Genomic DNA, 24,836 nt, shown 5'->3' with positions numbered 1-24,836 from the left:
TGTTGGTTGGAAAAGACAGATCTAAAATGGAAGGGGGGGGGGGTGAGCCACCCTGAGACTGCAGCAACCACTGCACCCCCAAACTGGGCACTATGTCCTGCAGTCTACTGTGGTCCAGGTACTATGATACCTGTAGAGGTCAGGAGGTCCTTGTGCACACAGATATGCACCGGGGACACCAGGAAAAACTAAACATGCAAGCTTGTCTCTTCAAAGGAAGGAAATATTTACCTGTCTTCCCCTGGGAACCAATGTAGTTTTCTATGTCTGGTGATCTTGCTGTCCGTGGGGCCAGGCCTCATCCGAATCCTCCAGACTGTTAGGTTTGTTTATCTCAGACCTCCCCCACTAGATCTTGAACATTGCCTCTCAGTCATTAAAACCCATCCTTATGAGAAATGTCACTTGTGTTTTGCGACCTCGCCAACTTTTGTCTTGTCTTAGGGCTAGGCCAATCCTGACTCGACTCCCACAGGCCTTGTGCTTACCTCAGTCATCTCCCTACACCTTATCCTTCCCAGTCAACAGAACCCATCTTGATGGAAATGCCACCTGTACTTTGTAAAGAATTGTAGTGTAAACATGTCTTGATTGAGTTAGCTGTCAACAGGAAACTTTTTTTCCAAAATAGTGTTGTGCTTAACTTTGGCTAAAATAAACCACTTGGTATCGGGTTCTAGAAGTCTGAGCCAGCACCAGCTAACCAAGTCATTTTGAACCGAACCTCCATCTGGGCCAGCATCAGCTAACCTAGTCATGTTGAAGCAGACCTCCATCTGGGCCAGCATCAGCTAACCTAGTCATGTTGAAGCAGACCTCCATCTGGGCCAGTATCAGCTAACCTAGTCATGTTGAAGCAGACCTCCATCTGGGCCAGTATCAGCTAACCTAGTCATGTTGAAGCAGACCTCCATCTGGGCCAGTATCAGCTAACCTAGTCATGTTGAACCGGACCTCCATCTGGGCCAGCATCAGCTAACCTAGTCATGTTGAAGCAGACCTCCATCTGGGCCAGTATCAGCTAACCTAGTCATGTTGAAGCAGACCTCCATCTGGGCCAGTATCAGCTAACCTAGTCATGTTGAAGCAGACCTCCATCTGGGCCAGTATCAGCTAACCTAGTCATGTTGAAGCAGACCTCCATCTGGGCCAGTATCAGCTAACCTAGTCATGTTGAACTGGACCTCCTTCTGAGCCAGCACCAGCTAACCTATCATGTCGAACCGGATCTCCTTGCCTCTTGTGGACTTCTCTGTCAGCTGTAGCATTTGTAGAGACTCCACAGACACTCCCCTTCTGTGGTGACTGGTTACTGCTGCCATGGAGACGCCTGAAGCTTCCTGAGCCACAGTGATGGCCATCAATTTCCTTGTAACAACCAATAGCTTTCTCTGGTACAAGACCCTCCCCTCTTAGCTTAAGACCTGTGCCCTCTTCTCAGGGACTAGAATCCTTTTGGCCTAGCAAATTTGACCAGAGAAACCTAAAACCCCCACCTCCTTAGCCCCACCAGAGGAAATTTACCACCACCCCTAGCAGTGACGTATAACTCCGGCTGTGGTCCCAGGGTCCTGGTCCTGGTCCCTGTGTGGAGGTGGGGAGGGACCAGGCCTCATCCAGGGGCTCCCTGCCTTCTAAGTAGTGCATACACAGGGAGGAGGAAAGGCTGGCTCCTTCACAGGCTCTACACAGCTGGCTGTGCCCCAGGAAAGTAGTTCCTCCAGTAGCAGCCCTGGGGGGAGAGGGAGGAGTGGAAGTTCATCTTCTTCCCTGTTCATGGTTTAGGTCCCCTTCTCTACTGATGACATATAATTGAAGACCCTTAAACCCTCCATTTTCAAAGAAGCCACAGGCCCTTATCAGCCTGTTCGAAATTGTTTTAAGGTCGGAGAACATTGGATGATCTTTCACTAGACATTATTAGGAGGACTACCAGCTTATCCAAGCTAAGTCCAGCTACTCAGGACCTGATAAGTTGCCTGCTGGGTTTCTGGAAAGGCTGTATGAGACATATTGGTATTTACTTCCTTAGACGGAGATGCCTCCAAAGACCAGCAAGCCACTAATATCGCCTTTGTCACATGGTCGGCCTCAGTCATAAGGAAGAAAGCTCCAGACACTAGAGGGATTTGAAGGGGACAAAAAGGTCTCAGCTTCCGGAAATAGCTGAGCAAGTTTACAACAGCCAAGATCCAGCTAAAGACAGACAGGGAAAGATTGCTGCCCTTAGGGAAACAGCCAGGAGAGGAAAGAGATGGGTAGTCCAGGAGAAAGGGGGCTACAACTCACCAACGGATAAAGCCCCGAGGCCAGATCTATTGGAATTTAGGCAAAAATATCCACAAAGCACCTGCTCCAGTGTGGAGATGACTTCCTCATAGCTACAACCACTGAGGAGGAGTGTGTGTGTGCGGTGTGTGTGTGTGTGGTTTGTTTGTGGCATGTGTGTAGTGTGTACGTGTATGTAACGTGTGTATGTGTTTGATGTGTGTGGTGTGTGTATGTGGTATGTGTGGATATGAGTGTGTGATATGTGTATATGTGTGTGTGGTGTGTGTAATGTGTGTGTAGCGTGTATATGTATAGATGTGCATGTATGTGTGGTATGGTGTGTGTTGCGTGTATATGTGCCTGTAGTATGTATGTGTATAGTATGTATATATGTGTGTGTGATACATATTTGGTATGTGGTGTGTGAGGTACGTGTATGTATGTATGTGATGTGTGGTGTATGTGTGTGGTTATGGTGCATGTGGTGAGCATGTGTCTATGTCTGTGGTATGTCTGTGTGTGGTATGGCATGTATGAATGTATATGGTATGTGAGGTATGTGTGTGTTTATGTATGTATGGTGGTGTGTGTGTGTGGTTATAGTACGGATGGTGTGTATATGTCTGTGGTATATATGTGTGTGTAGTGTGTATGTTGGGTACACGTGTCCCCACTGAATGTAGTTAAACAGATTGTTTCAGGATTTATGGTTGCCCTGGAATTTGAGTAGACAGGCCAAGTTATTTTCTCAAGGATGGGCTCAGTAGGGTGAGCATTCACACTTCCTGTCCTCTTCCCCTCAGTCAGATTCCACCCTAGTGACAGCCCCACCCTTTGCTGTATCTGTCCCAGCAGGCCCGGCAGGAGGGTTACATTTCCTCTCAACTTTCCCTCTCCTTGATGCCTGAGGCATTCGCTCCCTGGCTGGCTGGAAAGATACCACGCTCACTTTCAACACACAGTGAGGTCATCTCTGCCGCCCTGGCTTGCAGGCTGAATCACACAGACATCGATTTGAATATTTGAACTAGCAGCTGCTTCACGCCAGCTGGGTGATCCCAGGTGCTTGGCTCTGTGTTCTTGTTGGTATGGGGGGCATGCTGAATGTGCTGTCCTGATGGAGGGGGTGTGAGGGTTAGCGGGCAGTCTGTGGAAGCACTTTGGTGCCAGGCCTAGAGAGGAGGGAATCATACTATCATAGTAACTATAGTTGGTAGCGTTTCTTGTACGAATCCATAATCCCTCCAGACACATAAACAGAAGGGATCTAAATACTCTTTCTTTTCTCTCCCTCCCTTTCTTTCCCTTCTTGTCTTCCTCCTCTTTTTCTGGGATGCTGAGTTGCAAAAGCCTTGCACAAGCCAGGCAAATGCTCTACCACCGAGTCACACCCCTAACCCTAGAGACTCTGCTGCCCACACATGTGTGAAGAAACTCGGCATTAGCAGCTAAAACACACCGGGGTCCTGATGCCACCCAGGCACTGGGGAAAGTGTTCCTGGTGACCTCCAGCTAATGGGGCTTTCCTCAGGTGGAACGCCACTGGGCCTGGATGGGTGGCAGCCTCCTCACTACTCGCTCCTCTGACTCCAAGGACTGGCTGGTACTTTTCCTCCCTCTACCTCAGCTGGGCCTCCATATCACCCGGATGGACGACAGCTGCTGCCACATTCCACTGTTCCAGCAGTGGAAGGAAGGCTGGCCGAGGTTTTTCTGGGTGAGTGACGGGTGTTTGAGATGAGATTAAGCCAATGCCAGTGTTGGGGACAGCAGCCTTTCCCTGAGTCACCTCTGTCCCACCTGACAGCTGAGCCTGTTGAGCACTGGCCTGTGGAATTGTGAGTCAGCCTTCTGCTGTGGGACAGTGGGCTCCTGTAATCCGGCAGCAATGCATCTACCTGTGAATGCAGGTCTGACCTGTGCGAAGAGAGCCAGCCCCAGCCGCGGCCACCACCATGAATCCATGACTTTGGGGCATAGCCTGGCATGTGTATGTCTTTGTGCACGTCGTTCTGTTTCTCTGTCCCGTGGTGGAGAATGAGGGTTCCTCTGGCTTCCCCCACGGATGTTGCAGGGTCTGTCCTCAGCCACCACGTGACAAGGATGGGGAAAGAGAAACCCCACACAAGGACAGCATTCCAGGAAGCCGGAAGGGCTGGGTGGGCCTCTGGAATGTCGAAGTTGACAGCTTGGCCCAGCTGGCAGGTTCCTTTCTGCTGCGTCATTCTCCCTGAGCTACAAGGTACTTCAGCAGTGCTAACCCTCTGCCTTAGCAGGAAAGTATCGTTTTGATTTATTTTCTGTGTGTCTCAGTGTTTTGTCTGCGTGTATGTATGTACACCATGCCTGTGTGCCTGATGCCCACAGAGGTCGGCAGAGGGCACTGGGTCTCCTGCAGTTGTGGAGGGTCTGAGCCATCATGTGGATGCTGGGAACCAAACCCAGGTCCTCTCATTTCTACGTTTTCTTTAGCCCTGTCTTGTTCACTGGAGTACTTGTGCTCCATGGAATGATGTTTTCCCTGACTTTAGAACTGAAACTAAAGCCAATTACAGTCTTTAAATTGAATGGCAATGACCTCATCTGAGAGGTTGTTTCCAACTTTTGGACGCTTGGTCGGTGCCACAATGGACACTGCCTACATGTTCTGGCACAGGAGGGAAGAATTTCTTAGGGAGCTTCTGGATGGCAGGTTGTGTGTGTTTTCACAATGCCAGAAGATTTTCCCAAGAATGTTTATACCAAGTTATACTTCCAGCAGAGGGTGCGGCCGCTCCTTCCATTGTCCCCTTCCTCACTGTTCGAAGTCGTCCCTTTCTTTTTCTTTCTTTCTTTCTTTCTTTCTTTCTTTCTTTCTTTCTTTCTTTCTTTCTTATATTTTATGGTTTATTTAACTTTTTTATTTTATGTGCATTGGTGTGAAGGTGTCAGATCCCCTGCAACTGGATCTTCAGACAGTTGTGAGCTGCCATGTGGGTGCTGGGAATTGAACCCAGGTCCTCTGGAAGAGCAGTCAGTGCTCTTAACCACTGAGCCATCTCTCCAGCCCCCAAAGTCGCCTCTTTCTATGAGTAAAGGAAGTTCACTACAGTTTTAATATACTGTCTGAATTACTACTGGCATGAGTACTTTCCCTTTTATTTTTTTAGTATGTGTGTGTGTGTGTGTTAGATGTACGTGTGTGAGGGTCTATGTAAAACCAGTGGCGATAAGAGGAGGGGCCAAAGGAAGACATTAAGTATCATCAGAAGGTTGACCTATGACCTCCACATACATGCCATAGCATGTTCACACACACACACACACACTGCCAGCAACCTCTATGTCACTGGCTGAAGCAAGACATCAGTTTGTCCAGCCTTTGAACCCAGCAGAAACTTTGGTTTTCTTGTGTGTGAAACTTGGAGCTAGTCCTGTTTTTCAGGCTTTTGGATTCAGAGGCCAGCTTCACACCAGCTCACCCAGCTTCCTTAGCTTAAGGTTTCTCAGCCGCTCCAACTGTGTGAGCCAGTTCCTCACTGTCTGCCGACCTCCCTCTCACCTTCCTTCCCTTCCTTCCCTTCCCTTCCCCTTCCTTCCTTCCTTCCTTCCTTCCTTCCTTCCTTCCTTCCTTCCTTCCTTCCTTCCTTCCTTCCTTCCTTCCTTCCTCTGTCTCCTCTGCCTTCCCCCATACCTCTTCTATCGTTTACACTGTTTCAGCTTCTCTGGAGACCTGGAGTTCTGCAAAGGTGCAGCCTAATGTCCTCTCTTCTCTCCTTCCTGTCCCCCCTCCCTCTTTGTCAAAGCAGACACTCCTGCGCCAGCACCCCATGCAATGCTGCCTTACCCCTGCTCTACAGAGGGCTTCACTCACACGCCCTGTCCTGTGCCCACACATCTTATCATCACAGGGTGATTTTAAGTCTTGTCATTTCAGAGTACCTTGAGCTGCGTGTGATAGTGCACTCTTTAACCCCAACACTCAGGGGGCAGGGGCAGGGAGTGGGGCAGGAGCAGGGGGCAGGGACAGAGGACAGAGAACAGGGACAGATGACAAGTCCATGGGCCAGGTTGCAGAAGACAGGGGATAGGGCCAGGGGCAGAGGTAGGCAGAGCTCTGTGAGTTCAAGGTCAACCTGGTCTACTTAGTGAAACCCTGTCTCTCGAAAAACAAAACAAGAAGTACTTTGGCTATATTCAGCAAAACTAAACAACAACAACAACAAAATAATTAGGCTTTTAATTGAGTTCACTTTGAACTTATAGGTAAGTCTTAAGAAAACTGACATGTTTATGATTTTGGGTGTTACAGTTTGTATCCGGAGGTCACAGTCTCTGTGAGCTTAAGTTCCTGGGAGGAAGCCGCACCTCCACTGATCTTTGCAAAGGCGGAATGACTGATGGGAATTTCAGAGACTCTTCAGAGGCTGGAATGCTGAAACAGAGCCATAAACCTTCAGCAACCTATCTTACCTAGACCCGTAAGTAACCATTGCCAGTCTGTATGACCTAACATCCCTGTCACTGTTAGGTAAGTCCTTTGGAATGTAAGAACAGACCCTGGCTTCCACCAGTCCAGCAGCTAAGAGTGTCATCAGATCGCCTGCCGTCTGTGGCAGACATTGCTTTGCGAAGCTGTCGATTTGAGGTACCACCGGTATATCTTAGAAGGGTCTATTTGAGGTATCCAATGGGTGTATCTTAGAAGGGTCTATTTGAGGTACCACCGGTATATCTTAGAAGGGTCTATTTGAGGTACCCAATGGGTGTATCTTAGAAGGGTCTATTTGAGGTACCCAATGGGTGTATCTTAGAAGGGTCTATTTGAGGTACCACCGGTATATCTTAGAAGGGTCTATTTGAGGTACCCAATGGGTGTATCTTAGAAGGGTCTATTTGAGGTACCCAATGGGTGTATCTTAGAAGGGTCTATTTGAGGTACCACCGGTGTATCTTAGAACAGTCTGGTTTATGCCTTTTTTTTTTTTGTCCTGTTACTATAAAATTCCTGGAAGCTGTTTCCATCTTAGAACATGCTTTTTGGGGTGACCTAAATATGTTTTTCCAGCCATGGCCACTTAGGCCCTTGAAGGAACAGCAAGACTCCAGTCCCTTCCATTTTCTCCTTTCTTTTCTTTTTTTTTTTTAAATATTTATTTATTTATTCATTTATTTATTTATTTTTAATGCAATATTCTATGCAGGCCAGAAGAGGGCACCAGACCTCATTACAGATGGTTGTGAGCCACCATGTGGTTGCTGGGATTTGAACTCAGGACCTTTGGAAGAGCAGGCAACGCTCCTAACCGCTGAGCCATCTCTCCAGCCCCCTCTTTTCTTTTTTTAAAGAAGGCTTTTAGATTTTTTTGATTATGTATACAGTGTTTTGCTGGCATGCATGCCTGCAGGCCAGACAAGGGCACCGGATCTCATTATAGATGCTTGTGAGCCACCATGTGGTTGCCTTAGAACCTTTGGAAGAACGGCCAGTGCTCTTAACCTCTGAGCATCTCTCCAGCCTTTCCTTACATCTTAGCTGCCATCATGTGAACATACTCGCTCCATCGTGTGGACATACTCGCTCCATCATGTGAACATACTCACTCCATCGTGTGAACATACTCGCTCCATCGTGTGAACATACTCACTCCATCATGTGAACATACTTGCTCCATCGTGTGAACATACTCGCTCCATCATGTGAACATACTCACTCCATCATGTGAACATACTCACTCCATCATGTGAACATACTCGCTCCATCGTGTGAACATACTCGCTCCGTCATGGGAACATACTTACTCTATCATGTGTATATACTTCCTCCATCATGTGTTCCCCATGATTATTTTCTTTATTACCGCATCCCCCCAAACTGGAGTCAAATGACAACGGCCTGAAATCTCCAAAACTATTAACCGAAATAAATCTTCTTTGTTCAAATATTATCTTTCGATTTATTTGTTTCATTTTATACATAGGTGTGTCTTGTCTGCATGTATGTCTGTGGGCCATGTATATGCCTGGTGCCTGTGAGGACGAGGAGTAAGCGTCAGATATCCCGTAACTGGAGTTATAGATGGCTGTGAGTTGCCATGTAGGTGCTGGGAATTGAACCCAGGTCGTCTGGAAGAGCAGCCAGTAAGTACTCTTAACCACTGAGCCACAAGAGCAGCTAGTACTCTTAACTGCTGCTTCACTCACACACACACACACACACGCACACACACGCACGCACACACACACACACACACACACACACCTGTTTTTGTTTATTATTTATTTAGTTAGTTAATTAGTCTCACATAGCCCAGGCTGGCCTCAAACTCAACAAGTAGCCAAGAATAACCCTGAGCTTCTGATCCTCTTGCCTGTACTTCCTAAGTGCTGGGATTATAGGCATGTACCATTGTGTCTGCAGTAAGCCAGTCGGTCTTATAAGTGCTTATTGCCTTTCAGGTCCTAAGTGAGTTTATAACTTTATCTACTACTTATTGTTGGTAAATAAAATATGTAATTAGTTTATTGGTTGGTCACTGATCAAATTTTCTAATTTGTTTATTTTTTGTTCTTGTTTTTCTTTTTTGGGTGATTAAGGTTTCTCTTTGTAACTCTAGTTGTCCTGGAACTCACCCTGTAGATTAGGCTGGCCTCGAACACAGAGATCCATCCGCTTCTGCCTCTCCAGTGCTGGGATTGAAGGGGTGTGCCACCATGCCCATTTTTTTTTAAATAATTAAATACAGTGTGTCACGTTGTAGACCCAGTAGGTTTGGAATTCACTGTGTGGACTAGGTTATCCTTGAATTCGTAGAGCTCTGCCTGCCTCTACCTCCTGAGTACAGGTATTAAAGCTCTGTACCACCATGAATGCCTAATCCTAAACGTTTTTAGTGAATTTTCTAATTTATTTGTATATTCTTTGACATTCACATGTGTTCACTGTTTGAGGCTAGCCTGGGCTACACAGCAAGACCCTGTGTTAAAAACCAAAACAGCACAACCTTCAAATATATCTGTAGTTCTTAATGCCCTCTCAGCCTCTCTTTTATTTTATTTTTAAATATTTATTTATTTATTTATTTATTTATTTATTTATTTATTATGTATACAATATTCTGACTGTGTGTATGTCTGCAGGTCAGAAGAGGGCACCAGACCTCATTACAGATGGTTGTGAGCCACCATGTGGTTGCTGGGAATTGAACTCAGGACCTTTGGAAGAGCAGGCAATGCTCTTAACCACTGAGCTATCTCTCCAGCCCCCTATTTTATTTTTAAAGACTGACTTTGTTTTTACTTGTGTGTATTTGTCTGTCCATGTGTGGGTGTGTACATATGAGTTCAGGTACCCTCAGAGGCCAGAAGTGGGTGCAGTCTCTAGGACTGAAGCTGCAGAAGGCTGTGAGCCACAGGAGTGGGGGCTGGGAACCGAACTGGGTTTTAGGTAAGAATGTTAGAAGCTACCCCTCCAGTCCTGTTCTCCTTTGTTTTACTAAAGGCTCTTTGTTTCACTAAAGGCTCTTTGTTTCTGAGGGGCTGGGCATTGGGTGCGGGCTTTCACACCTAAGGACGAAGCTTTTTACTTCTCAACTACTTTCTTTGCTTCTCTTCAGAGTTCAGTTAATTTCTTTCTGACCCCTCCCTCTCTTCCCCCCTCCCCCCAATTCCTCTTCTCCACCCCCTGTTTTGGAGGGTCGAACCCTGGGCTTTGCACAGGGCAAATACATTTCCATTTGAGTGAATCTACCAGTAACACAATTTCTCGTTTCTGCGGAATACCCTGACATCACATGACTACAACCCAGACTTGTGTGAATTACATTGAGGATATGGCCTGCATTTCTGCATGAGTTCTCTTGTTTTATGTATTGTTCTACCAAGTCATACATTGTGGTTTTTATACAACAGTTTATCATAGAGTATTGACTCAAATTATACAGTCATGGTCAGCTGTCAGAACATGGTCCAAGAACGAGGTTGTATGAGGAGATTTCTTTCTTTCTTTTTGGTTTTTCGAGGCAGGATTTCTCTGTGGCTTTGGAGCCTGTCCTGGAACTAGCTCTGTAGACCAGGCTGGTCTCGAACTCACAGAGATCCGCCTGCCTCTGTTTTTCGAGTGCTGGGATTAAAGGCATGCGCCACCATCGCCCCGCTATGAGGAGATTTCTTAGTGCTTGTGAAAAACTCCAAGTCTTGTGACTTCGGTGTCTTCAGAAACACGGAATTGTTTTGGGGTTGTGCTTTTGGGCTCCTCCCAGGTGTACTGGCTAGGCATGAGTTTACTTCAGATTGTTCATTACAACTGCCTATTGTTACTTGTTATGTGCCTCTATGGAAAAAACATGTTCTGTTGCATGTAGCTTGCCCACCACGTACGGCTTGCCCAAGCCTGTGACCCCTCTTAGCCCTCAGAGTATAAACTGTCTGATGCTCTGTATAAAGCTGGCTGCTGGATGAGACAACAGTCTGCCTCATTCATGGGCTCCATGCTCCCAGTTCCCACTGCCAGCTAGAGTGGTACCAGTCATCCTCATGAGATGAGGTTAAGGGAAAGACACCATATTATATACTACAATGTTTGCCTCTATAACACATAGGAGCTGTGTCATACAGTTGTTAAGATAGATCTACGTGGAGGTGTAAAAAAATATAAATTCCAATCCTCACTATATATTAAAATTCTTTATATTTTTTATCTGCTATTTCTCTCTAATGCTACATCCTTTTTGAAATAACAATTATTATTGCTGTTTTGGCTTTTACAATTTTTACTTTTGTTTTGTTTTGTTTTGTTTTTTTGAGACAGGGTTTCTCTGTGTAGCTTTGGAGCCTGTCCTGGAACTAGCACTCTAGACCAGGCTGGCCTTGAATTTATAAGATCCTCCTGCCTCTGTCTCCCAAGTGCTGGGATTAAAGGAGTGTGCCACTACCACCTGGCTGCCAAGAACTTTCTCATGCTTAACCTGACACAATCCTACAGGGTAACTCTTACACTGAGTGTTGACTTCATAAGTGGATAAACTAGCACTATCCAGGAACATTCCTTTCCCTTGTATCTATGTTCGAGCAGCCATGAGTGCTGAGAGCCCAAGCTCCTTCACCCAATGGAGTTCTACATGGCACGGACCTTCCAAATCTTGACTGGATTTTCTGCCTCTAAATTTCAGCACTTCCTAATTTATTCTGTTTTTTTTTCTTTGTCAAGGCTAATCTCGAGCTCTTGATCCTCTGGCTTCTCCTTCCAAGTGCTGAGAATGCAGGCACATCTCATTGTGCCTGGCTCTGAGTTATTGATTGAATAGACACATAATCATTTTATTAACTAGTTTAAAAATCTTCAGTGGGGTTGACCAGATGGCTCAGGGGATAAAGGCACTTGCCGTCAAGCCTCACTACCTGAGTTTGATCCCAGGAACCCACATGGTACAAGGAGAGAAGCACCTCTCTATAAACCGTCTTCTGACTCCACATGTGTCCTACTCCCTACTAAATAAATGTAAATTCTACTTTGAACAAATCCTCAATGGCCTCTTCTCACAGATGGAGTTGAAACTCCTTATTGGGATCTTTATAATGATTTGAGTTTTCTGCTTCTTACTCTTTAATTTCTACTTTAAACCATTACGAAATATAGACAGATATCTATCTACCTACCTACCTATCATCATCTCTGCCTGCCTGCCTGCCTGCCTGCCTGCCTGCCTGCCTATCTATCTATCTATCTATCTATCTATCTATCTATCTATCTATCTATCTATCTATCTATCTATCTATCTATCTCTATCATCCATCCATCCATCCATCCATCCATCCATCCATCATCTATCCATCCTGTGGTGATATTTTGTTTGTGCTATAACAAATAAAGCTTGCCTGAAAACCAGAGTGCAGAGTTGGTCACACTAGTTAGCCAGGCAGTGGTGGCACACACCTTTAATCTCAGCACTTGGGTGACATAGGCAGAGGATCTTTGTGAGTTCAAGGCCATTCTGGGTTACACAAGATCGAATGTGTCTAAAAAAGAAACAGAGCTCTTTTGATCCTAGCTAGTACTTGGGACCCCACACCTTTAATCCCAGCACTAGGGAAGTGGAGTGATACGGTAGGGTGGAGAGAGGAATATAAGGCAGGAGGAGACAGGAACTCATGGCATTCAGTTTGAGGATTTGTAGAGACAGAATCTTGACCCCTTGGTTCTGAGGATTTCTTAGAGGTGAGAACTAGCAACTGGTTGCTCTGTTCTCTGATTTTGCAGCTTTCACTCCCTAATATCTGACTCTAGGTTTTTTATTATTAAGAACAATTAGAATTTACACTACATCATCCATCCTTCCATCTGTCTATCTATTATCTATCTATCTATCTATCTATCTATCTATCTATCTATCATCTGTCTATATCTATTATCTATCATCTATCTATCTATCTATCTATTGTCTGTCTTTATCTATCTATCATCTATCTATCTATCTATCTATCTATCTATCATCTGTCTGTCTATATCTATTATCTATCTATCTATCTATCTATCATCTATCTATCATCCATCTATCATCTGTCTATATCTATTATCTATCATCTATCTATCATCTGTCTATATCATCTATCTATCATCTATCTATCTATCTATCAATCTATCTATCATCTACCATCTGTCTATATCTATTATCTATATAGCATCTATCTATCATCTGTCTGTCTATATCTATTATCTATCATCTGTCTATCTATCTATCATCTGTCTATATCTATTATCTATCATCTATCTATCATCTGTCTATATCATCTATCTATCATCTATCTATCAATCTATCAATCTATCATCTACCATCTGTCTATATCTATTATCTATATAGCATCTATCTATCATCTGTCTGTCTATATCTATTATCTATCATCTGTCTATCTATCTATCATCTGTCTATATCATCTATCTATCATCTATCTATCTATCAATCTATCATCTGTCTATATCTATTATCTATATAGCATCTATCTATCATCTGTCTGTCTATATCTATTATCTATCATCTGTCTATCTATCTATCATCTGTCTATATCATCTATCTATCTATCTATCTATCTATCTATCTATCTATCTATCATCTGTCTATATCATCTATCTATCTATCTATCATCTGTCTATATTATCTATCATCTATCTATCTATCATCTATCTATCAATCATCTATCTATCTATCTATCTATCTATCTATCTATCTATCTATCATCTGTCTATATTATCTATCTATCTATCATCTATCTATCTATCATCTATCTATCTATCTTTCTATCTTTCTATCTATCTATCTATCTATCTATCTATCTATCATCTGTCTATATTATCTATCTATCTATCTATCTATCTATCTATCTATCTATCTATCTATCTATCTATCTATCTATCTATCTATCTGTCTATCCATCCAACCATCCATCATCTATCTATCCATCGTCACCTATCTGTCTACCATCTGTCATCATCTACCTACCATCTATCAATCGTCTGTCTGTCTTTCATCTATTTGTCTGTCTATTCAGTGCATCTCCTTAGCCACCAGGGACACACTCTAAGACCACGGCAGCTGCCTGAAGCCCCCACTTAATACAGAGCCCTCTACTATTTTCTCTATGTGCCCTGCAGCACTGCTCCACAGAACCATGATCAATGCCTCCCTTCCGTTACTCCTCTTGTGCTTTGGAGTCACTGCTAAGTGACATAGGGAACACTTGACCAGCAGTTTGTGCCACGCAGTCAGTCTGAAAACCAACGGAGCTAAGTGAGAAATCCGGTGGCCACTATGAGGCAAATGACCGTACAAACCGGTGGACGCTTTGTGTCTGGTAGGCTATGTGGCTCAGAGCAATGTTCAACCTAAAGTTCATGACTTGAAAATTTCTGGAATTTTCCATGTAATATTTCTATACTGTGGTTGACTGGGTAAGTGCAAGTTTAGAGAATAAACCCAGTTTAGAGATAAACTGACTTCCTGTTTCCTGATCTGACATTTGCAGTTCCTTCTTCCTGTAGGTCCAGTGTGCGTGTGTGTGTCTGTGTGTGAGTGCTTTTGTGAGTGTGTATGTATCTGTCTGTAGGTCCAGTATGTGTGTCTGCGTGAACGCTTTTGTGAGTGTGTGTGTATATATATCGATAGGTCTAGTATGTGTGTCTGTGTGTGTGTTTTTGTGAGTGTGTCTGTAGGTCTAGTGTGTGTATGAGTGTGTGTAAATGAGTGTGTTTGTCTGTATAAATGTATGTCTCTGTGTGTGTCTGTATGTGTGTGTATGTTTCTAGGTCCAGTGGGTGTATGTGTGTATGTATGTGAGTATATCTATGTCTCTCTCTGAGTGTGCCTGTATGTGTTTGTAGATCCAGTGTGTGTATATGTGAGTGTGTCTCTATGTGTGTGAATGTGTATGTGTCTGTAGGTCCAGTGTGTGTATGTGTGAGTGTGTCTGTGTATGTGAGTGTGTGTCTGTAGGTCCAGTGTGTGTATGTGTGAGTGTGTCTGTGTGTATGTGTCTGTAGGTCCAGTGTGTGTATGTGTGAGTGTGTCTGTGTATGTGAGTGTGTCTATAGGTCCAGTGTGTGTATGTGTCTGTGTATCTCTCTGGGTGTGCCCGTAGGTCCAGTGTGTGTATGTTTGAGTGTGTCTGTGTGTGTGAGTGTATGTGAATCAACCTAGGGCCTCACTCATGCTAGGCAGGTGCCCAGCCGCTGAGTCACATCCTCATCCTACCCTCTCTTTACTTTTTGTCACTTTTTGAGACAGGGCCTCACGGTGCAGCCCTAGGTAGCCTGAAGCACACAGAGATCCGTCTGCCTTTTGCCTCCTGAGCTGGGGTTAATGGCGTGCACCACCATGTCCGGCCAGCATTTCTTTGGCATGCTTCTTATCTCTCCTACTGTAGGACCCTCTTCCTGGGTCACCCACACTGTCTCTGTGTCTTCTCAGTCCTTTGAAGCTGTCTTCTTAGGACAGTGTTTTAGGACCTGCAGCATCTTCCTTTGCTTATGTTTTTGAGACAAAGTTTGGTCATATAGTCCAGGCTGGCCATGAACTCGATCACACACACACACACACACACACACACGAGTTTTTTTGTTTTTTTTTTTTTTAAGTTTTTCTACTGGGCCAGGGGTATGACTCAGTGGTAAAACATTTGCCTTGCATCTGAGATAGACAGATAGATTGATTGACAGAGCAAGCACCTATGCTAAACTAGGTTAAACACCTGGAAAAGGAAGTGGTTTTGCTCCCATTTTACAGATGGGGAAGGCCTGGTTCTGCAAATGTTATAGTTTGGACATGGAGTGTTTCCCTGAGGGGCTCATATATTGAAGGCCTTGTCTGCAGATGGTAGGCCAGTCAGGGGAGGTGAGTAGATTATGGGGAACTGATTTAATATATAGGTCCATCATTGATTTGGGGGTACAACAGCACTAGTGGGGGGTGGAAGAGAGAGGTGGGGTGGGGTCAGAGGAAGTGGGTCACGGGGTACACCTGTAAGGATGGGTCTTACCCTGCCCTTCCTGTTGTTATACTATGCATCCAGGAAGTGGGCAGCTTTTCTCCACTGTGCCCTCCACCACGGTGTTCTGCCCTGCTACCTGCCTAGAGCAACGGAGACAGCCAGCCAGGAACCAAATACTCTGCAACCGTGTGCTCAAAACAAGTCTCTCCCCTTTCACTTGCTTCTCTTAGGTATTTTGTTACAGGGATAAAAACAAAACACAAAAACATCAAGGCCATTCAGAGTCTCTCCCTTTGGATCACAGCGCAGGCTCAGAGACTGTCTTGCGCTCTTCTGAACTCTCTTCTACTACCGTGGTTCCAAACCCGGCAATAACTTTATCTTTGAAGCCATCTCTACAACCCACAGAAGGCTTCAGAGGAGATGAAATCTGTGTCTGTATCCCTTACAGTTTCAAAAGCGCTGTACCCCACAGTGATGGACCCAGGATCTTTCTCTCTTCAGCTCAGCGTAATGTAACGTGGTGCTGACTAGGGCACCCTTGAGGAGTCCGCAAGTCTAGAACCTTTCACGTCCCATGGCAGCTGATTTTGCTCATCCCCCACGCAACTGTGAACACCTAAGGCAGCATGAATTCAACAAGACGGCTGAGCACACAGCAGTGGCAGCCTTCAGATCTGTAGACATCTCGGTGGAGTGCCCAGCAATAACTGGCTTCTCCACTCCACTTAACCGTACTGGGTGCAATGGATAGTTTAAGATGTGATTCCTAAGGTCACACCTAGATATATCTAGTCCTACTCAGACCACAGTATCCAGTGACTTGAGCCAGTGTCTAAATTACGGCATATTCCAAAGTTAACAGGAAGGCCACACTGTAATTTTAGATTGAAAATGTGAAAAGTTTTCTAAATTTGGGAAGGCAAGAGTAGGTGTGGCCTTGATGTCATCGCAGAGCTGGCTGCAAAGCGCGATAATCAGACCACGGTCCTAGAGAACTGTGTTCCCAGGCAACGAGTCCGAGCTGGTTGTTGAGAGACAAAACGTCCAGCAGACAGCTACGCTAGCGAAAGCAGGTACACAGATATTAAAACCTAAACACAAAAGGGGAAAGTGAGCCAGTGGGCTGAAGAGGAAGACTGCACAGCATCTGTGATCCTTACTTCCATGTCCTGTCCTGGGGAAGACGGCAAGAGGCCGGCTGCTAAGTTCGGGATGTGTGGACTCTCCGGGAGATGCTCGTGTGTTGTTATTGCTCAAGGCTGCAGATTCAGCACAGACTTCATGAGCTTCGAGGGATAAAATTCACAGATTTATGAAATTCTGCTGTCAGGATAACTTTAGCCACACAGACTTTAGTTCTTATTTGTCAAAGTTGACACTTTTTTTTTTTAAAATTTTGTTTTAACATTTTAATGTGTGTGTGTGCGTGCACATGCATGTGTTTGTGTGCACGTGTGTGTGTGCAAGCATGCCACGGTGCACGGTGCACATATGGAGGTCAGAAGATAACTTGCAGAAGTCAGTTCTTCCCCTCTATCATGTAGATCCCTGGGATTGAACTCAGGATATCTGGCTGGGAATGGGCTCTATTACCCACTGAGCCATGTCAGTGGCCTCTGTTATTCCTTTATGTTTTCATAGTTTGAAACCTTTATCTGCTCTTCCAAACCACTGATCATGGGTTATGTCATCAGCGTGAGTGACTAAGCCATATTTCTGCCCCAGGAGAGAAGCTCCACCGAGTGACTGTCATACTGTGATATACTGACGGTCAACTTGACAGGATCTGGAATTGCTGAAGAGACAGGCCTGTGGGCATGCTTGAGACGGGTGGTCTCGATCAGGTCACCTGACAGGGAATGTCATTGAATGTGGCGATTCCCATCCGTGGGCTGGGGTCCCAGACTGAACGAAAAGGACAGAGGGAGCTGGGCATTCATCCTTGTCTGGCTTTCTCAGCTCTTACTGCCTGTCATGACTTCTCTAAAACTTCTAGAACTATCACTCAAAATAAATCCTTCCTTCTTTAAGCTTTTGTCAGTGTTCTTTCTTTCTCTTCTTTTTTCTTTTTTCTCTTCTTGTTTATTTGTTTTTGTTTTGAGACAGAGTTTCTTTATGTAGCCCTGGCTGTCCTGTAATTCGCTCTGTAGACCAGGCTGGCCTCGAACTCACAGAGTTCTGCCTGCCTCTGCTTCCCGAGTGCTGGGATTAAAGGTGTGCGCCACCAAGCCTGTCTTTCGGTCAGCTATTTTGTCACAGCATCGAGACAAGTAACTAAAAGGCAGATCACAACACTTTCTTCATAGAGATGGGGGTTCTTGGCTCCCCCCCCCCGTCTGACCCTCTCGCTCTCCTCCCCATCCCTTCCTCTGCAGTCTAGGGTCTCAAGGACAATTCATTATGTAGCCAGACTGACTCTGAACTCTGAACAGTCTCCCTGGGTTAGCCTCAGAAGTGCTGGGCTTACAGGTGTGAGTCAACACATCCAGCCAGCCACAGGAGGTCTAAATTCAAAAACACTTGAGAAGACAGACTACTCTGTAACAGAGCATCACTCACTGATACTGAGGAAACTGGTCTCTAAGGAGGACTCTGTTGCACCAGCCTGACAATTTCCTATGGTAGAAATGGAAGAGCAGTAGACAGGCAGTGGGGTGGGGAGGGGGCCATGGGGACGACAGTCTATTTGGACCTCACATTCAGATGGTGCCTGGCCCCTGGGGTGACTGTTCCCCTCTGTATGGCAATGTCACATCTCCAGACAAGGACATCAGAAGCTCTGTCCCATGTAAAGAATTGTTTCCTTCTGAGTTCTCAAGGTAGAGAGAAGGGAGTTCGGGCCGCCGCTGCCCAGGCTTTGTTCAGAATGAGGCAGTCACTGGTCTGCTACAGCACAGCCAGTCCGCTGTGCACTAGATCTTTGGGAAGAAGAGTGTGAGATTGGCCCAGAAGACAGGAGGAAAAGAAAGGAAGAAAGGAAGAAAGGAAGGAAGGAAGGAAGGAAGAAAGAAAGAGGAAGGGAGGGGAAAAAAGAGCTTCCTGTGGGCTAAGCCTAGTGGTGAAGGACCCCAGAACCGAAGGGGCAGTCAGGTAGATCTCTGTGAGTGTCAGGCTGTCCAGGGCTACATAGTGAAACAGAGTCTAAAGGAAAAAAGAAAAGAAAAGAAAAGAAAGCTCCCCGGGTACCGGCCGTACCCTAGACCATTGCAGACAGTATGCTATGTCTTTTTTTCTCGTTTTCTTTCCTTTCTCCCACCCCCTCATCTCTTTCAAGTGTCCCAGGTACTTCAGCTTTTCTTAGAGTCAGTACGTAGCCAAAGGATGACCTTGAACTTCGGGTTCTCCTGTGTCCACCACCTAATTCTGGGGTCACAGAGGCATGCCACCTAGCCTGTGTGCTAGGGCTTTCTTATATCTTTCACTTCGTCTTGACAATGGTCCTGAGAAAAAGAGGGCCTGCTTTGTGGGTCAGTGTGTTAAAGCGAATAGCAGTTAGCAAACACATCCAGTTAATGGGGAGTTCTCTATTGCCGAAGGCCTCCACATGGCTGCAACTCAGGAAAAGAGACACCAAAAATAAAAGCAGCTATAAAATGTTGTCCATGGTCCTGCAGAGTTGCCTGTACCTGACAACACAAGACAAACTACTGGTCTTAACCTGGATCCGTCTTTCTCCAGTTTCTGCATCACATGGCTCCATCACTGATAGTTCAGATAATAATCCCAGATTCAGGAAGCTGCAATGGTCTCTCTGTGTCTGTATGTTCTACATTGTGGATTCAATGAACCATGGATTGAATATCTATCTGTCTCTATCTGTATGTATGTATGTATGTATGTATGTATCTATCATCTATCTATCTATCTATCTATCTATCTATCTATCTATCTATCTATCATCTATCTATCTACCTACCTACCTATCTATCTACCTACCTATCTATCATCTATCTATCTATCCATCTACCTATCTATCATCTATCTATCTATCCATCTATCTATCTTTTTATTATTCATTTGTTTTAGCTCCAGGTATTAAACCCAGACTATTACGTAAGCATTCTACCCCTGAGCTACACTCTCTGCCTCTGCGATTAGTATCTTGTAGGAAAGTTTTATCAAGAGGCTAATGACATGTTTCTGCAAAAATACACCTGCAAAAGAAACCCACTTGCGTTTGGTGAGGTGTTCCGGCTTGCAGACTACCTTGCCAGGAGGTCGGAGCTGCTTTGCAGGAACATTCATTCTTCTTGCATATTATTTTTAGTTTCCACAGTGTTCAGTCTCCAGCCCTCAAGCCGTCGCTCTGGGAGAAGGGTGGAGCAGAAGAGCGCCATCCTTGGAGACCGCTCTATCCTGGCCCTGTCAGTTTTCTGCCTTGAAGGTCTGAAGGGATGTGTTGATTTCCAGTCATGTAAGCGATGAAGCCTCCCCCTCAGTTTTCTACTACAAAGTCAGTCAGCCATCTGTCTAGTAACGGGCTTGCCACCGTCCGCTGTGTCACGCTGGCTTTCCTTAAAAAGAGGACACAGTGGCAGTAGCAAAGCTCATCTGTGGAGGGAACGATGTCACCATTTGATCAACTGTTTTCCATACTGGGAATTGAACCCAAGGCCTCTCAGGTGCTGGGCAGACTTTACCACAGTTATACCCTCCATCCTTTCTTTTTTCTTTTTTTAAATATGTTTTTATTTTGCAATAGAGTCTAGGCTGGCCTTGAACCTGCAGTCCTCTCACCTCAGCCTCCCCAATAGCTAAGACTGTAGGCCTTTTAGCTGAGGGCTTTTAAAACGTTACCTTTATTTGGGAAGTTCTGGATTTAATGCAAGACAGGAAGCAGTGCGCTCTGAAAAGGAAGCTCTTCACAACAGACAGGAGGCTGAGAGTGTTGTCTCGTTAGAAAATGGGAGAGGGGCGCTAGAGAGATGGCTCAGTTGCTTAGAACACTTGTCGCTCTTGTAGAGGGCCCAGGGTTGATTCCCAACATCTACAGAATGGCACAGAAGCCTCTGTAACTCCAGTTCCAGAGGACTCAATGCCCTCTGTGGTCTTCCACGGGCATCGGGCACACATGTGGTGCACACATTATAGGCCAGTCAAACACTCATACATACAAAATAAAAAACCTAAAAAAAAGGAAAGAAAGAAAATGCAAGTGAAGCATAGGCCCCGCTTTAAGTTTTGTTTATTTTGAGACTGGCCAGGTCAGCCTCAAATTTATTACGTGGCTGAGGATAATTCTCCTGCGTCCACTTGCCAGTGCTGGTGTTTCAGGAGTGCGCCATCACGCCTGGTTTATATAGTATGACGTATAGAACCCAGAACTTCGTGTGAGCAAGGCAAGCGCTCTACCAACTGAGCTACATCCCTTGGTTCTAAGTATCTTAGCTTTTAAACATTATGGTGCTGGGCTTATAGACAGGGGCTTGTACATGTTAGGGTCTGCCTCTCTAAACCTATTTTTACTATTCTTCCGTTTGTCCATCTGTCCGTCCATCCATCCATCCATTTATTTAAGACAGGGTCTCTCTGTCTAGTTTTGACTGTTCTGGAATACCACTCTACAGACCAAGCTGGCCTCAAACTCAGAGGTTTGCTTGTCACTACCTCCTATGTGGAGGCATTGAAGGCAATCACTACCATACCAGGCTCTTTTCTTTTCTTTCTTTTATTTTTTTTTCTAGACAGGGTTTCTCAGTGTAACATCTCTAACTGTCCTGGAACTCACTCTGTAGACCAGGCTGGCCTTGAACTTACAAATCCTCTGCCTCTGCTTCCCTAGTGCTGGGATTATAGGTGTGTGCCACCACTGCCGGGCATTGCTATTCTTTAAAACAAACATTGTGTGTGTGTGTGTGTGTGTGCATGCATGTGCACAGGTGCCATTTCATGAATGTGGAGGTCACAGGATGACTTTGGAGAGAGAGTTCTCTCCGGCTGTATATGTCCCGGATAGTGAACTCCAGCCATAAGGTTTGGAGGCAGTGTCTTTTACCCACTGACTCATTTCTCTGGCCTTGTTTTTAGTATTCTCGAGATGTCTTTCCATTTGGTGGTCCAGAATTCATGAACCTGCAGAAAATGTCACCTTGGCTATGACAGCCCAAAGTCACCTGTTGTGGTGGGGATTGTACATACATACCAGTCATCATTGGGAACAAAAAAGATAGTTATTGTTTTCAAAAATTACTATTATTAGTAATAATTTGTTGTTGTTGTTTCTTGAGACAGGGTCTTGTTATGGAGACCAGGCTTGACTCAAACTCACAGGAATCCTCCTGCCTCCGCCTTCCGAGTGCTGGGATTACAGGCATGCACCATGGCATACCCAACAGCAGTTAGATATTTAATTTTAGATATCTGAATAGGAGGAAGTGGGAATAAGGAAAAGAGAATATTCGAGACTATTCCTGTGCTCAGGGAAGGGTCTGGTTAGTGGATCTATGTGGTTCCTTCGTGGAGGCTTGGGTGTAAACTCTCACAGCCTTGCTCTGACGGCACCAATGAGCACCCAACTCCAGCACCCTGTGCGAGTTAAGACCAAAGAGGAGGGAGAGCCCAGACTGTCTGTCATTTGATTTTCTTGAGCAGTTCATTTAGTTATAGTTTTAAAGCCATGGGGCTTTCCCTAAGCAGACTTCTCTTTATCTGGGCTTTCGAAAGGATTTCCTGTCATTTGGGTGCTTGGAATTATCACCTGTAAAGGGATCGACGAATCACCCTTGAGGGGTCTTCTCACAGAGCCTAGCTAGTCATCAGAAGGAGCCTGCACCAGTCTGACAACATGGCAGCCTCGCCTCGTCCCTCCGGGCTGCCGTCTCCAGAACACCGCAATTTGATTTAAATAAGTTAGCGCACTAGTGCCGCAGTGGCCAGGAAAGACCTCTAGGCTGGGGCTGGGGTCGCCTGCCTGGGAACTGAAGCTGCCTGTAGGCTGTCAGGAGTGTCCTGCCGGCTGCTTCAGCTCCGACTTGTCTGCAGTTCCACCATAAGGTTGGTCTTCTCTTTCTGCTTGTGGAAGTGCACCTGTCTGCTTCCGTGTTAGGAGGGAGAGTCCCCTGCCAGAGGGCGTGCGTGAGATTCTAATCTGGGATTCTCGGCATGGACATCTTTTCTTTCTTCCACAGCTCAACTTCAGTTTAACCTCAGATGTTCTTTCTGGACTTTTCCCTCTTAGCCCAATTTAGTTTGGAACTAACCATTTTCTTTTCTTAATTTTATTTATTTATTTTTATTTTTTATTTTTGGTGTTTTGAGACAGGGTTTCTCTGTGGCTTTGGAGCCTGTCCTGGAACTAGCTCTGTAGACCAGGCTGGTCTCGAACTCACAGTGATCCGCCTGCCTCTGCCTCCTGAGTGCTGGGATTAAAGGCATGCGCCACCATCGCCCGGCCTCTTAATTTTAAAATTAAAACACACAGCATCCACGTGGAGTAAGAGGAGCTTGTTGGTGTTGGTTTTCTCCTCCCCGCAGGGGTCCCAGCATTTGAACTCAGCATGGGGCTTGGCAGGAAGTGCCTTTATGTGCTAAGCCTCCCATTTCTCAGTCTCCCTCTTCTCCCTGTGTTGAGATTGAGCATTGTACATGCCCAGGGTTTTGTTCATGCTAAGCAAGTGCTCCACCGTACCGAACTCCCCAGCCCTGAGTTTGGAACTATCACTGTTATGGTTTTCATCTCTTTTTTTTTAATGTTTATTTATTTATTATGTATACAATATTCTTTCTGCATGTATGCCTGAAGGCCAGAAGAGGGCACCAGACCTCATTACAGATGGTTGTGAGCCACCATGTGGTTGCTGGGAATTGAACTCAGGACCTTTGGAAGAGCAGGCAATGCTCTTAACCCCTGAGTCATCTCTCCAGCCCTGGTTTTCATCTCTTTAAGAGGCAAGCCACGCCCACTCCCAGCAACCCCTGCCCTTCCCCCACCATTTTAGACTCTCTCTATCCCTTCTTGGCGTGTACTTGTGTGTCTCCCTGCTTCCCCCCTTCTCTGACTCTTTCTTCTCTTCTCCTTCTTCTCCCATATTCTCTCTTTCCTCCAAGTAATAAATATTCAGTTCTACTCCATATGATGTGTCTGCCCACGTGTCTCCCACCCACGTGTCCACCTGCAGCTTGCGGCTAGGAACCTGCCCAGCTGCTCGACGCATGGCAGGACCAGCCTGCCCCGCCACCGGGGACCTTGTAGCATTTTTAAAAATCACCACCATACCAAACTCCCCAGCCCTGAGATTGGAACTATCAACCTAAAATTAAAGGCAAGATTTAATCAATGTTAATATAAGATACTGTAGTTAAATAAAGATTCTTTTTCTCCCCATTCAGACATTTTTCTTCATTGAAAAGTAAAGTATTAATATGTACTTCTGTTTAAGTCCATATTTAAATCTTTCAAAGAACATTACACTTTAAAGCTTGCCATTAATATGACAAATTTCCCCTTTGTGCTTACATGAAGCTACAGAATGTTGAAGGAGACAACGTTTTAGAAAACAGAATGCACCAAACCATATGATGAAATTCTTGGTAGCAAAGCGCAAGTAGAACCTCTGAAGATCTCTCTCTGGTGACTTTCCAAGTGGTCTTTCTTTTTATCTTTTGGTGATGGGAATTGAACCCAGGGCCTCAAGCACTCTAAGCAAGCCATCTACCAGTAAGTTACCTCCCCGGCTCCTCCTCCCAAATGTTTTCCCTTAAAAAACAAAGAAAATGAGAACCTACCTAGAATTTTAACGCTAGTTTCAGAGTAATAGCATAATCAAGAAGAGCCATTTTTAAAGACAAAGGAAGAAGTTTCATTCTTTTGACAGAGGTCTCTTCTGTATACATTCATATTCCCGGGCATGGGGGAAGAGCTAGGCAGCTGCCGTGGATACATTACCCAGCCGGAAAAGAGTAAGGGTGATAATTAACTCAACAATTGCTGTTTCACTGCCCCACAAGAGATTGTAATCTGACACACATTCCACGGAGCATGCTCACAGGAGCCTCACGCTCTAGATGCACGGAGAACGCATGCATTGCGCACCCCCCACCCCGCCCCAACAGACACAGCCCCAGACTGCATCTGAACACCCGGATTAGGTCACAGTTAGAGCACA

General features: G+C 45.3%; 1 protein-coding gene and 1 long non-coding RNA gene across 22 annotated transcripts in view; one reads left to right on the top strand and one right to left on the bottom strand.

The window, feature by feature from the left end:
- The window catches only part of Dlgap1 (DLG associated protein 1), a 792,565-nt gene that overhangs the window by 73,822 nt on the left and 693,907 nt on the right, over positions 1-24,836 (bottom strand). The window lies entirely within an intron of this gene.
- On the top strand, positions 3,145-8,193 carry LOC142839792 (uncharacterized). 3 transcript variants are annotated; one of them, XR_012908843.1, is made up of 3 exons: positions 3,145-3,333; positions 3,803-4,513; positions 6,563-8,193. It is a non-coding gene; the product is annotated as an uncharacterized LOC142839792 (long non-coding RNA). The 3 variants fall into 3 exon arrangements; XR_012908842.1 differs by having other exon boundaries at positions 3,803-6,731; positions 7,787-8,193; XR_012908841.1 differs by having other exon boundaries at positions 3,803-8,193.

The sequence above is a fragment of the Microtus pennsylvanicus genome, chromosome 22, assembly GCF_037038515.1.
Source record: "Microtus pennsylvanicus isolate mMicPen1 chromosome 22, mMicPen1.hap1, whole genome shotgun sequence".
Classification (NCBI taxonomy): domain Eukaryota; kingdom Metazoa; phylum Chordata; class Mammalia; order Rodentia; family Cricetidae; genus Microtus; species Microtus pennsylvanicus.
This window is presented reverse-complemented; position numbering and strand designations above follow the sequence as displayed.